This window comes from Emys orbicularis, chromosome 25 (assembly GCF_028017835.1).
Source record: "Emys orbicularis isolate rEmyOrb1 chromosome 25, rEmyOrb1.hap1, whole genome shotgun sequence".
In the NCBI taxonomy this organism is placed as follows: Eukaryota; Metazoa; Chordata; order Testudines; family Emydidae; genus Emys; species Emys orbicularis.
In genome coordinates, this window is record NC_088707.1 from 2,492,796 (window position 1) to 2,508,593 (window position 15,798).

A 15,798-nucleotide genomic window follows, 5' to 3' on the forward strand; every position below is an offset into this window, starting at 1 on the left:
ATCATATAGTTGAACTAGGGTAATCCTTCAAAATGCAAAGTCTTCATTTGTATATGAGTCTCAGCCCACATCCCTGTTAGTGTGACTGAGCAAAATTTCCATATCACTGAAGTTGTCCAACATCTTTTGTTTCAGCTTCAGGGCCTTATTCCATCTTTTGGCTCCCTCAAGATTTGCAAGGAATCATAGAATCATAGAACTGGAAGGGACCTCGAGAGGTCATCTAGTCCAGTCCCCTGCACTCGTGGCAGGACTAATTATCTAGACCATTCCTGATAGGTGTTTGTCTAACCTGATCTTAAAAATCTCCAATGATGGAAATTCCACAAACTCCCCAGGCAATTTATTCCAGTGCTTAACCACCCTGACAGTTAGGAAGTTTTTCCTAATGTCCAACTTAAACCTCCCTTGCTGCAATTTAAGCCTATTGCTTCTTGTCCTATCCTCAGAGGTTAAGAAAAATATTTTTTCTTCCTCCTCCTTGTAACAACCTTTTACATATTTGAAAACTGTTATGTCCCCTCTCAGTCTTCTCTTTTCCAGACTAAACAAACCCAATTTTTTTCAATCTTCCTTCATAGGTCATGTTTTCTAGACCTTTAATCATTTTTGTTGTTCTTCTCTGGACTCTCTCCAATTTGTCCACATCCATCCTGAAATGTGGTGCCCAGAACTGGACACAATATTCCAGTTGAGGCCTAATCAGAGCAGAGTACAGCGGAAGAATTACTTCTCATGTCTTGCTTACAACACTCCTGCTAATACATTCCAGAATAATGTTCGCTTTTTTTGCAACAGCGTTACACTGTTGACTCATATTTAGCTTGTGATCCTCTATGACCCCCAGATCCCTTTCTGCAGTACTCTTTCCTAGGCAGTCCTTTCCCATTTCCTTCCTAAGTGGAATACTTTGCATTTGTCCTTATTGAATTTCATCCTATTTACTTCAGACCATTTCTCCAATTTATCCAGATTATTTTAAATTTTAATCCTGTCCTCTAAAGCACTTGCAATACTTGCAACAGACTAGGGTATGAGAACTGACAGGTATTTATTAAATACAAAGTAGATAAAGGAATGTTATATCTCTAGAGAGAAGCATAGAAAATGCAGAGGTGATACACCTATTCTCAGCCATTATTTGAATAATGTTCTTCAATACCTCAGTGGCTGAGTTCCCTTCTAACCTCTTTCTATTAGTTGCTCCTCATACTTCTTTTGAATAGTTTTTTCCATACACATATTTCACTATTATTTGTCTAAATTGTTCCAAGCTTGAGCAAATCTTGCCCTTGACATAGACCCAAATACATTTATAATCTACACAGTTTCTCTATAACCTCACTGACAACTTCCCCCAACCCCCCAAAAAAGAGGAGAGGAGACAGTGACAATCTGGTCCTCTGTGCACCCAAGGGCCTGTATCAAGATAAAATGATGAAGATTTACTCATATCAAAGAAATACATGAGGGCGCACAGAGAGCTGCTCCCAGAACAAGAGTACATTTCAGCAACTGCCTTTTCAATTGACCCACACCAGGGCTGGGCTCATAACAAATACTGACCATGCAGTACAACATTACGGGGTACTGTACTGTTAGAGGAGTAGTCCTTTGGATAAGGGTGAACTGAAGTCCCATATACTCATCTGATGTGGATTGTCTATGTGGAAGACAATGATCACCAGGTAGTTTTCATAAAGAGTAAGAGAGAAATCTGGTGTCTTGCATAACTTTCCCTCAATACAGTAAGTTCTAACATCTATGGCTGTGCTCACTCTGAATGTTTCATTTGTCTCCAGAGTCACTGCACACTAAAGTTGGTGGAAAAACAGGGTTTCTCCTCACAAGAAAACCTTCCAAGACTTCACACAATGACATTGTCTGATTGCCCTATATTATTTTTTACTTTATACATATAAAAGAAAAAGGATCTAACTTGTCAAAATTGAGATTTTTCTGGATTTAATGTTTTACTATATATTCTTTGTTGCTTTCTTTTCATGGTTCACATTAATTTCTGTAAAGTCTATTCACTTCATATTAAATCTATCCAAAAATATTTTGTTTTACCAGGCTGCCGAAATACCCCTGTAACCCAGAGAGTACAACTCCATGTGCTCAACAATCTGCAAACCAGCCTGTGCATCAGAATCAATCTGTGCACCAGTTTTTCTCCCTGACTATAGACCCTGTCTGCCAATGATTGAACCAAACCCAGGTCCATCCTACTGTAATCCCTGTGCACCAATGTGTGCTCCAGCCTGTCTACCCTGTGTATCTGTAACTTGTATTTCCACTAATATCAGAAGCAAGATTGTTTTTGGTCTCCAGTCTACTGCAGAAGGTTTGATCTCTTTGCTCAGTGATTTACTGAAGAAAAGGATCTGGGAGTCATTGTTGTTCACAAATTGAACATGAGCCAACTATGTGATACAGTTGCAAAAAGCTAGTGTTATTCTGGGGTGTATCAACAGGAGGGTTGCATGTAAAACAAAGGAGGTAACTGTTTTGGGCACCACACGTTAAGAAGGATGTGGACAAACTGGAGCGAGTACAGAGGAGAGCAGTAAAAATGATAAGAGGGTTAGAAAACCTGATTGGTGAGGAAAGGTTAAAAAACTGGGCACGTTCAGTCTTCAAAAAAGAAGAGTGAGGAGGGACCTGATAGCAGTTTTTAAAATATGTTAAGGGCTGTTGTAAAGAAAATGGTGATCAATTATTCTACACATTCACAGAGGAAGAACAAGAAGAAATCACTCTAATCTGCAGAAAAGGAGATTTAGATTAGATATTAGCAAAACTTTCTGACTATAAGGATAGTTAAGTACTGGAATAAGTTACCAAGGGCGGTTGTGGAATCCCCTTCTTTGCAGTTTTTTAAAGAACAGGTTAGACAAACATCTGTCAGGGATCGTCTAGGTTTACTTGGTCCTGCCTCAGTGCAGGGGGATGGTTTAGATGACCTCTTGAGGTCTGTTCCTACCCTACATTTCTATGGTTCTATGGATCTACATTTCTATTATATTCCAGATGTGTTTTCTGTTCTGTTGAAGATTTGCAAATTTTTGATGACCCTTTCAGTTGCTTCTACATCTAATGAGAAATACTTCAGGGTCTCCAGATAAAGCCAAAATAACCTTGCCACACTCTTTGAAATAATCTTTCCTTAAAAAAGGAATATTACAGACAAAGTAAAAACTGGTGAGATTGCCAGCATCTGGAGAAGGTGTTCATTTGAGGACTGCTGGTCTTCTGAATAAAGCCATTAACATTCTCTAATAATGGATGGAAGGGGCCTGATTCTTCTCTCACTTACACTGGTTTTACATCAGTATAACTCCACTGTGACAAAAGGTTCAGGCCCAGTGTTTCCAAGTAGATTTCACAAGACATAAGAGGCAAGGGTCCCAATGTTAGTTTCTATAAATAGCTATAGAACCTCCCCTTGCATATCCGGACTGACCCAAATTCAAGCACTTTGTAGAGAATTTTGACATCCCTAGATGAAATTTACTAAATCAGAGTAAAGCCACTCAAAACACTGTGTTTGGTCTTTCAGAAACATTAGTCGATTGGTCTCCCTGGAGAATGGAGCCTCTACAGAAGCACTCCTCTGGGTTTCCTTGCATTTTTAAGGATCTCTGAAACATGTCTTTTACAGATCTGGGGTTTTTTTTAGATGAATTCAAATTCTATGGCCTGTGTTATGCAGGTCAGACTAACTGATCCCATCTGGCCATGAAATATATGAATTCCTGGTGGGAGACAAAGATGGCTGCCTCATTGAAAGGGGAGGGATAGCTCAGTGGTTTGAGCATTAGCCTGCTAAACCCAGGGTTGTGAGTTCAATCCTTGAGGGGGCCATTTAAGGAACTGGGGTAAAAATCTGTCTGGGGATTGTCCTGCTTTGAGCAGGGGGTTGGACTGGATGATCTCCTGAGGTCCATTCCAACCCTGATATTCTATGATTCAGTTTAAGCACCGGAAAATGGATTTTGTGGAATGCTCTAAACAGATGAGATATTGGCTATTTGTTTTTTATTCATAATGAACTGAATAGAGCTGAATGTAAGGTTAATTTCTGATTTCTGTGGGGCTTGGCTGCCTCTCTAAGAGGCATATGGTGAGTAGTCAGCGGAATGGATCCCTTTATCACACTCACTCTCTTACTTTTCCAGCTCTACTGGAAGCTAATCCACTTTGCTGTCGGTCAGTGACAGAATCAGGATGGAGGTGGATGCAACCCCCTCATGCAATCTGAACGAGGGGGAGATAAGATATCAGTACAACACTTAGCTGAGAAGAACTGGTGTCGAGTTTAGAACTGGTACTTGCACCCAGGTGAGTATTTTGTGGCAGACAAGTCACCACAAAATTCCAAACCCAAAGGATGCCCAACTGTCATGTAAAGTGGAGCCACCATTGTCTGACTACACTACAAAAGTTTTTTTCTCCTGCTGACAACAGTTCATCTTAATTAATTAGCCACTTAGAGTTGGTTGGGCAACTCCCACCTTTTCATGTTCTCTGTATGTATATATATCTCCTCACTATATGTTCCATTCTATGCGTCCGATGAAGTGGGCTGTAGCCCACGAAAGCTTATGCTCAAATAAATTTGTTAGTCTCTAAGGTGCCACAAGTACTCCTGTTCTTTTTGCGGATACAGACTAACACGGCTGCTACTCTGAAACCTGTCATTGTCTGACTGTTTCCTTTTGCCTTATTTGTATTTCAGATGGAGGAACTGAACACAGAGGTGATCACCAGTGGACAACAGATGCAGTGCAGCCAGACCAAAATCACTTAGCTAGGACATGCTGTTTCTGCTCTAAAGATCGACCTGCAGGCTCATCTCAGCATGGTGTGTAATACTCAGAGCACTCACAATATCTTTGACATTTCTGAAAATGAATTAACAGGTATGTCTGACACAGTATTCCAGCAGAAGATCTAAATAACTGGTGGCTGTATATTTATCTATATATCTGAGGATTGTCTTACACTGAAATGGCAACCAGCCTTTAGCTGACAAGTTGCTTTGTAGCACCAGGGGAATAAGGGACTTGCCATTCATCTCTGATGGCATGGATTTTAAATCAGACACTGGACACAAGTAAGGATAGTTCACCTGTCTCAGCCTAGTCCTTAGTAGATGTTTATCATTCTCAAAATAAGCCACATTTTGAGAGGGAGGGCCTCCCAATTAAGTACAGCAGGGCAGTCCAACTTCATAAAAAGTAGTTAGAAGCAAAGTATATCACAGGTCATCTGGAATTTTCTAATCTATAAAACCAGACATTTAGAAGTGAACAGAACTGACTGCATCTGTCTGTAAACTTCAGAAAAAGCACAGGCAATATTGGTTGCTCGGGACTTGTCCTGCGTGAATAATAATATTTCTTACATTCATGTTCCTTTTTCATCTCAGAACGCTGCTCTGCAAAGCACCTTGGCAGAAACAGTAACTCATTCTAGCAACCAGCTGCCGGATCTCCTGTGTCTGTTGAGCAATGTAGAGGAAGAGCTATCTGAACTTTGATCTGGCATAGAGCACCGAAATTGTGAGTAAATGGTCCTCTTGGATGCCAAATTGTGAGATTCAACCTGCTGGATGAAGAGAACTGCAGTCATTGGTGTCAGTATAAAGCTCAGTATTGCTATCATGGAGTAAGATGGAGTATATCCTGTCTCGTGAACCATCAGCGTCACTGCTAGCCATGTTCTGACTCCACAGTGAGCATGAAGCAGAAAGGCTGCAGTTTAACTTTCATACACTAGACTTAACCCACAAAGCTGTCAGTCTCAGAAGTCCCATTTGGACTTGAAAATTGAGCAGACTTGATATGAGTGTTATCAGTGACAAGTTATACTGGATACCAAGAAGTCATGTTTTCCCTTACCATATCCCCATTTGATTAGATTAAGCTAAATAGCTTTAATTTCTGGCCAGCAATTCTAAGCAATCTTCACTTTTACCAATCACTAATTTTGTGCAGCAAACAACAGAAAACAAACCTTAGCTGTTAGTGCCATCTGCTGTCAGAATAGTTTAATTCAGAAAGAGAACAATAATTTTGTATTTACTAGATAATAGTGTTTTTAATTTGAGTATGCTGAAGTTCTTTATAAAAGTGGATAAATTGCCCTCAGCAATTTAAAATGTTATGTGCCCAACCCAGCTTGTACACATGCAGTGATGTATACACACAAAAGAAGGAAGATGTCCTCTGAACGGGAATATGACCTGGGAAGAATTTTAAAAAGAAAATTCAAAGCTCTTTGCTAGTTCTGAGAAACCTCTACAAAGGGGAGTTTAAATCCCATGCAAGTCAGCGAAATCGGGATGAGAGTGTGTTATATCATGTTCCTGTATTTGTCTCTTTGGTAAGGATGCTTCATCAAGAATGGGTAAAGGTGACAGCAATTCCTACTGCTAGTGATATTACTGGAAATGTCAACAAACAGAATAAAAATATAAAAAGCTATATTTAGCCCAGTTATAAAAGGGTGTAACTGTATTACAGCCAATTGTTATAAAATAGCTGAATTCGATCAATCTTCTAATATGAAGCAACAGCATGCTGCACTTGTTTGTACCTGTCCCACTGTCCTGAACATTTCAGTTCAGCTTTAGGTAGTCTACATGCTAAGGATGATGCTGAGAATTGCAGACCACTGAGTGTTGCTTCAGGACCAAGTAAATGTAAGTACTGGTTAAAATATTTTAATTGTATGCAGCAGGATTTAGAGCTACTGGCCAAATCTGGCAGGCCTTATTGAAGACTTATTTAGGCAAATCTCGGATGCATTTCAATAAGAGTTATTTCGGAGTAAGTTCTGGCCTTAAAAGAACTGACTCTGTATTAATTCTGCTCTTGTTTTCTTGGGTCCCATGGACCTAAATACAAAACAAACTCTTCTGTGAATTGCCATCAATTGTCCTTTTTCAAACTACCGGTAATAAATGTTTCCAAAATATAATATAAAATGAAAAGACCATATATAAAATAAGTTGTTTGAAGTGTTGTTGTAACCTTGTTGGTCTCAGGATATTAGAGAGTCAGGGTGGGTGAGGAAGTATGTTTTACTTCTGAAGAAGAGCTCTGTGTAGCTTGAAAGCTTGATTCTTTCACCAACTGAAGTTGGTCCAGTAAAGATATTTCCTCGCCCACCTTGTCTCATATATAAAATAACATATTTACAAACATTTTAACTGTAAAGAATTCAAATGAATAGAAAACTTTTATTTTTATTTTTATATTTTATTTTATTTTATTTATTTATTTATTTTATTTTAAAACTTCCTTATCCAGGACAAATATAGTGTCTTTCCACACTATTCCCCACATTTTGAAATAGCAACGTAGAGAGAATCATTTCAGTTCTACATTTTTCACCAGTAGGTGGTGCTCTCAATACTTTTTAATGTAAACCAAACTCCCTTGAAGACAGTTGTTTCAGTTTTAGTCTGTAAAGATGTTTTTGTCTGTTTATGTTGAGACAAACATTGGACATGTAAGATTATTCCAATTAATATAATACTAATGTGGATACAGGGACCCCAAGTGGTACAATGGGTAAGACAGAATTTTTGATGAACCAGTTTTCAAATCCCCAAGTCAGAAGACAGTTTGAGATGCTCTCTCAAGATAGCACCTGTGCAAGACACTAGAAAGGAAAGACAACCCCATCACTCTGATTGAGAGTAGCAGCTCTGAATATGAGCAATCACATGCAGATACACAGACTTGCACTCGCTTAGAGAAAGAAATGCTGGACTGTTTCTAGAAAGAATGGTCCCATCTCTTGTCATCCTCTGGGAACCTGTGAATGTTCAGGTCGTCATAAAAAATCATGGGTGACCAGATTTTGAACACTAAAAACTGGACATCACTCTTGGAAGTAAGGATGCTTTTTGAGGGAAACTTGTTCTAGGTATAGTACTTGGGAGCATTTTACAGCTGATGGGAAAATAATGTGGGGGGGGGGGGGGCACTGGCTGGGAGGTAGGTTGCTTCATGGAGGATGCTCATTTCTCTCTAGTCCCCCAAGTGAATTTCTTCTTCCTATCTTCTCTACTTGCCTCTTCTGCTCTTAACTTAATGCTGATTAGGTGCACAGATGTGCCAATTCCTCCCTCTCTACCAGTCTTTTCAATTCAACCACGTTATTTTAAAATGGTGAATGTAATGCATATGAATTTGAAGCGACTGGCAGAGAGTTGAGAGGCAGTGTTTGTTCACTTAGTATACATTCAGTTGGGTCAATAGTTAGTATTAACATGGGAATGGTGAAGGAATATCATAGGAGGAGAGAGGACGGAAAAGGGTAGAAGAAAGCCACAAGCGGAGGAGGCAGTAAGTGAAAAGTGCCCCAAACCAGACTCCTCTGTGTCTGTTCCTGGGACCTAGTGCCAAAAAACACATAGTTCATTCCAAATTGCAGAGCCTGTCTCTTAATCAAGAACTGGCTCAATATAAAAGCAACACAAAGCATATATTATGAGGGCTTCATTCCACCAGGATGAACATACTCCACTCAGGACAATATGTACAGTACAAATGTGCACATTTCTTCTTCAACTGCTTTGTCATACCTGGCATGCTACAGCAATTTCACTAATAAAGGGTTTTCCAGACATCTGTTGAAGAGTTTTGTTTTGATTAATGTTCACATCTGCTTTACTGTCTGACAATGAGAATTCTATTATCTACATTATTTAATATTTCCTGCATAATGGCAACCCTTACCCCACCTATCTTTTCTGCAGGCTATCAGAATTCATTGGGTGGCTTTTTATCCTCTCCTATTTATCCTCAGCTCTTTAGTCCCAGTACCAGTAACCTCATGATCCAAATGTCCAGATGAATTTTTCTATATAGGGTCCATATCAAAGCAAACAAGCAGCTAATACTCCTCATAGAAAAAGCTCAGTTTTCAAATCTATGTTCCTTTCTTTAATAAACAATCTAAATCTTGCATTCAGATACTTGAATTAATGCATAAAAATAATGTAGGTATTAAGTGCTTATTTGAGCATCCAAATGCAGGATTTGGCCATTCTATTAAGATGCTCATGTTACCTGTGTTATTAATATATTTATTAATAATCTGACATATACAGAGTATCCATTTGATTCACAACCAAGAACATCAAGTTGGAGTGGAGGGAAACAATCCCATATTAAGAGACCTTCCTTCCAGATGATGTCATGGTATCCTCTCGCACTGAGGATTCCTCTCTGTGGGAGGGGCAGGGCCGGCTCTACTGTTTTTGCCGCCCCAAGCAGTGCGCCGAATTGCCGCCACGGACGGCGGGGGCAGTCCATGTGCCTTTAGGGCGGAACACGCATTTCCGCGGCGGCAGCAATTCGGCGGTAACTTCTGTCTTCAGCCGGAAGACAGAAGCCGCCAAATTGCCCCTGCGGGCAGCCGAATAATAGAAGCTGCCGCCGAATTGCCACCGGAAATGTGCATGCCGCCCTAACTGCACACAGACTGCCCCCGCCGTCCGCAGCGGCAATTCGGCCCGCTGCTTGGAGCGGCAAAAACACACGGACTGCCGCCCCTTGCAGATTGCCACCCCAAGCACCTGCTTGGAATGCTGGTGCCTGGAGCCGGCCCTGGGGAGGGGACCCTCATTAGCAGGAAGAAACAAATAACAGTAACAGAAATATATTAGAAATATTATTAGAAATATACATAGTTGGGTTTGTGATGACCAGGAGAACTGCATGGTGAATTGCCTACCGGGTGCAAAAGTTGCGGATCTCTCAAGGCATCTAGACAGACTGATGTGTAGTGCTAGAAAGGAGCCGGTGGTCATGGTACATGTAGATAACAATGACATAGGGAAAGGTAGGAGAGAGGTCCTTGAGGCCAAATTTAGGTTGCTAGGTCAGAGATTAAAGTTTAGGACCTCCATGCTACCATTCTCTGAAATGCTTCCAGTTCCACACGCAGAGCCACTTAGACAAGCAGAACTGCAGGTCTCAATGCATGGATGAGATGATGGTGTTTGGTGGAGGGATTTATGTTTATTTAGGAAATCATATCTCACCAATCTATTAAAATTCTCTGAGGATGCCAACAAGCATGTGGACAAAAGTGTGCCAGTTGATATAATGTACTTGGACTTTCAGAAAGCCTTTGACAAGGTCCCACACCACGGCTATTAAGAAAAGTATTGGGTCAGACCAATGGTCCAGCTAGACCAGTATCCTGTCTTCTAACAGTGGCCAGTGCCAGATACTTCAGAAGGCATGAACAGAATAGGCCAATTATCAAGTGATCTATCCCCTGTGGTCCAGTTCCAGCTTCTGGCAGTCAGCGATTTAGGGAAACCCGGAGCATGTGGTTGCGTCCCTGACCATCTTGGCTAATAGTCATTGATGGACTAATCCTGCATGAACTTATCTAATTCTTTTTTTAACCTAGTTATGCTTTTGGTCTTCACAATAACCCTTGGCAACAAGTTCTGCAGTTTGACTGTGCATGTGAAAAAGTACTTCCATATGTCTGTTTTAAACCTGTTGCCTATTAATTTCATTGGGTAATCCTTGGTTCTTCTGTTATGTGATGCGGTAAATAACACTTCCCTATTCACTTTCTCCACACCGTTCATGATTTTGTAAACCTCTATCAGATCCCCCCTTAGTTATCTCTTTTCTAATCTGAACAGTCCCAATCTTTTTAATCTCTTCGCATATGAAAACTGTTCTTTACCCCAATCATTTTTGTTGCCCTTCTCTGTACCTTTTCCAATTGTAATATATCTTTTTTTGAAATGGGGAGACCAGAGCTGCATGCGGTGTTCAAGGTGTGGGCATAGCATGGATTTATATAGTGGGATTATAATATTTTCTGTCTTATTATCTATCCCTTTCCTCAAGGTTTGTAAAATTCTGTTAGCTTTCTTGACTGACCAGATGTTTTCAGAAAACTATCCACGATGACTCCAAGATCTCATTCTTAAGTAATAACAGCTAATTTAGACGCCATCATTTGGTATGTATAGTTGGGATTATTTTTTCCAATGTGCATTACTTTGCACTTATCAACATTGAATTTCATCTGCCATTTTGTTGCCCAGTCACCCAGTTTTGTGTGATCCATTTGTAACTCTTTGCAGTCAGTTTTGGACTTAACTATCATGACTAATTTAATATTATCTGAAAACATTGTCACCTCACTGTTCACTCCCTTTTTCAGATCATTTATGAATATGTTGAACAGCTCAGGTCTCAGTACAGACCCTTGGGAAACCCCCCCATTTGCCTCTTTCTATTGTGAAAACTGATGATTTATTCCTACTCTTTGTTTCCAATCTTTGAACCAGTTACTAATCCATGAAAGGACCTTCTCTCTTATCCCATGACTGCTTACTTTGCTTAAGAGTTTTTGGTGTGGACCTTGTCAAAAACTTTCTGAAAGACCAAATACAACTGTATCAACTGGTGCACCCTTGTCCACTTGCTTGTCGACACCCTCAAAGAATTCTAATAGATTGGTAAGGCATGATTTCCCTTTACAAATGCTGTGTTGACTCTTTCCCAACATATCGTGTTCATCAATATGTCTGCTAAATCTGTTCTTTATTATAGTTTCATTCAGTTTACCTGGTACTGAAATTTGGCTTACCAGCCTCAAATTGCCCGGATTGCCTCTGGTGCCTTTTTAAAAATTGGCATTACTTTGCTATCCTCCATTTATCGGGTACAGAGGCTGATTTAAACGACAGGTTGCATACCACAGTTTCACTTTGTGTTTCTTATGTAGCATCATTTCATACCTTTCTTTCTTTATGGTCCTCTACTCACATATTTGTCTTTTTTCCCATCAAATGTTGTTAATTTTTTGTGTGTTTGTCATTTTTTCTTTGCTCTGCCTTCATGAGATCAGCGTGATCTTTCTCTCCATGTCACTCTCTCTATTGCCTCTGAACTGTTGAATTAAGACTCTGCATGTAATGTTGATTGTCCGTGGGAGGGTGGGATTAGATCAATCAACATTTTTAATCAATCATCATTTCACTTGTTGATATAACAAAGTGAGGGAGCTCAGCTATTTGAACCACAGACTGAATACACTATTTAACAGCTAATATTTGGTGAGAAGAATTACCAGAGTACCTAGTACAGCCAGCCTTTTCCATCGACTCTCTTGCTTCTGTATTATTACATTTGTTTAGCCTAACTTGTAATAAGCACCAGGCCCATGGAGAATGAGGAGTACATTTTCAAAGAGCCTTGTGATGGGGTGTACTCCCACACTGGCCCTGCAAGAGCTGCATTAGGCCAAGTGGGTCCAATAAACCAGTTAGGATACAAACAGGAGAGATTTAGGCTGGATGAAGCTAATTAGAAGGTGAGGGAATAGCCAGAACTTTTATAAAGCTAGGAGGCTGGAAATAGTGTGGGGAAGTAGCAGCGAGGAAACCTGCAGTTCCTCTCCCTGTGGTAAGGGAGAAGCACAGTAGGAAGACATCCAGAGGTGAGAGCAGTAAGGTGGTGTAGATGCAGACCTTAACTGTTCACTACAGGACCCTGAACTGGAATCTAAAGTACAAGGTGGGCCTGGGTTCCCCTACCAATCACTGCAGAGTGGTATTGCTAAGGGCTGTGGATATGAAGACTGATGGAGTCACTGTGAGAGTGACATAATCAGGACAGCAGATGTGAGGAACGCCTGATGCCGCTTATGGAAAGAGACTTTGAAAGACTACCCCTGGAAGTGGAAAGCACATAGCAACCTGGCTGAAAGGCCGAGCCATGACGAGGCTGCAGCAGCTCCTGGAGCAAGAAAGGGACTGCAGACTGGGAGAGAGAGACAGAGGGCAACCGCAGGAAGGAGCGTCAGCCTCGCAGAGCTAATCCCCAGAACCGCCACAGGGTAGTGCCATCCAGTGCTGAGTACAGCACCCCATCACAATGTCTTAGCTTAACACCCAAGGGATAAAGAATAATAGGGAGGTGTTTGGGAGGGTCAGAAATGGTAGGAAAATATCACAGAGGGCTCAGAAATCAGAACAAAAGTCAAAGATATGCAAAGAGTTAATTTCTTGCTTTCTTGCAATCAAGTAGGGCCTCTGCACTCTGTTATAAGCCCCTTTATCTTTCTTTGTATTAACCTCTGACTTTAAGGCTAGGAGCACATTGTGTGTCTTCTACTGCACTCTACTGAAATAAAGAACAAAAAAGCAACCATAAATAAATATATTTGGACAGATTAAACCAGCTCATCCTGGCTTTTCTCAGAGGTGAATGGGAAGTCTATGTGAGGGAGATACCAAGTAAGATATGTGTCCAAAGCCCATGGGATCCCAGCTAGGGTATCAGAGCTCCAAAGGAGCTATTTGCGTTTACAACACATGGCTTAGGCACATAAGAGTTCTTCCACCATCTATGTAATCATTGACAAGCCATATGATTATTTAATAGATGGTGGCAGCGGAGGAGTTTTCAGACTTTTTAATGTCTATCAGCTTATTTTAATGAGATTTAGCAGCTGAAAATAAAGAGGACCAGAACTATGTGATCAACGAGTTGCAGTTTGGGACCCTCTGGAGAAGAGGAAGCTGACAAAAGTACAAGCAGAGCAGTGAAGCTCTGTAAGTAAAATTATGTACAGAGACATGGAGAGAAAGAGGAAAGAAACATACTTAAACTTGTAACGACGGCAAGAAAGGAGTCTCATAAGGGCAAATGAAAAATCTTTAAGTGATTCTAGCCTTTCAACAAGAACACATGAATTATTTACAAGCCTATTAAGGATCTAATGAGAAGTGAGGCTTGTTTTCCTTTAGGCTTGATTAGAAATTGCCAAGCAAGATACATTTAGGTAAACTGAAATGAAATTTTAATCCTCCTGAGCAAGTCTAAACAGTAAAGACATGATAGATTAATGGAGATAAATTGATGATTACATCCAAAATAATGATGTAATGATAGTTTCTTAAGGATAAATGTGTGAAGTACAAAGTTGAGAATGAAGTACAAGAGAGGCAGTACTAGGTGCTGATAGGCAGGGATGTAATTAAGTGAAGAGTGTCCACCATGACAAGTAGGAGTGTTGTATTGAAATCCTCTCTTTCACTCATAGTTCTACAGTGACGGTGATTATTAACATAGAGATAATAAAGGGGAAGGCTTTAGGAAGTAATTTGAAGGTAGATCTCAACTATATATATTTTTATGGCCACACAACATTATTCTCTCTAGTATCAATACACCTGTGAAAAGACTGAAAAGCTAGTTGATAAAACACTGAGTTATATAATAGACACTCTTCTTAGAACAGATGCATAAATACAGATGAGCAAATGCTTTGGTATGTCAGAGGAATGTGATGCTTATTAATAGTTTCTTTCCATTAAGGCAAAACTTGAACAGCTTGTTGTTGAAAAGAACTCACCATACGATCATTCAGAAATCAATTGGCCAAGGTTCCAAAAGTAAATTGTGATTTGGGGCAAGTCAAATTTTGAGTGCTCAACTTGTGACACCTCAGAGGGGCTTGACATTCAGAAAGTGCTGAGCATCTACAATCTGAAAATCAGACCCCTTAAAATAGGGCACTCAAAAACTGAGGCACTCAAAACCACTAGTCTCTTCTGAAAATCTTGGCCAGTGTTGTTGTTGTTTTGGTTTCATCAACAATGAGTTTGTCTGCAGTTTTAAGGGAAAAAATAAACTTCTGTGGTAGCTTTGATGTATGGGATAATGCCAGAGTAAAAGCAAAAGAACACGGGAATCTGTTAAAACACAGCCCAGTGCCAATTATTATTTTAGGCATTAATATTCAAAAGAAGCTGCCCAAAGGGGAGCTGGTCTCATGCATTCAGAGATTCCAAGGCCAGAAGGGACCACTGTGATCGTCTAATCTGACCTCCTGTGTAATGCAGGCAACAGAATTCCCCCTCCCCCACACACACACACACAAACACATACACATAAAGCAGTGTACAAACAATACAAACTACATTCTCAAATTACCCACTTGAGATAAGCAAGTATTATTATATAGATGCAGAAGCTGAGACACAAAGAAGGAATGTGATTTGCCCAATATCAGGCAGTAAGCCAGTGGCAGAGCTTAAAATAGAAGACAAGAGTTTCTGTCTTCCCATGTTTTGTTGAGTCTACCAGAGCATGATGCCTCAGTATTCATCAATGTTGAAATAAAAGCAGCAGAAATTGCCAGTGTATTGTTCACACCCCATTCTGTAGACAAGATAAAGATTATGTTTCAGCTAAAACAAATCATACATCAGAGCAGCCACCATATGGCCCCAGGTCTGGAGTAGCACTGGGTAGCTTTTAAAAAGACGGATTTCTCTGCGGCCTGACTATACAATTTAATATATTATCTAAAATGTACCAACAAATGGGTCAGTTATGTGTCCTGGTTGAAGTTTAATAGTTGATTGTTTTATATATTTCTCAGTGCAAGACATCAAAACTAATGTGTAGTAAACGGGAATATTTAGAGTAATTTGGGATCAAATGAACCTGATATATGGTTGTTGTTTTTTAAACACTTGTGATAATTGTAAAAATTGTCTTTGAAATGTTTGGATATATTGAAAGAGCATAATTTATCAGAAAGCATTCAGCATTCTTGAATCTTTGTGGGAACGGAATGCTTCGTGCTAAGGGGGATGGGGAGTAGAAGGAAACGGAAAGATGAAGAAAACTGGGAAATTTGTCATGGTTCAAGTTGACATGCAGCAACAGCTAGAACAACAGAAAGCGTGTTGAGGGACTAACACCACCAAATAAACATTTATTTTTG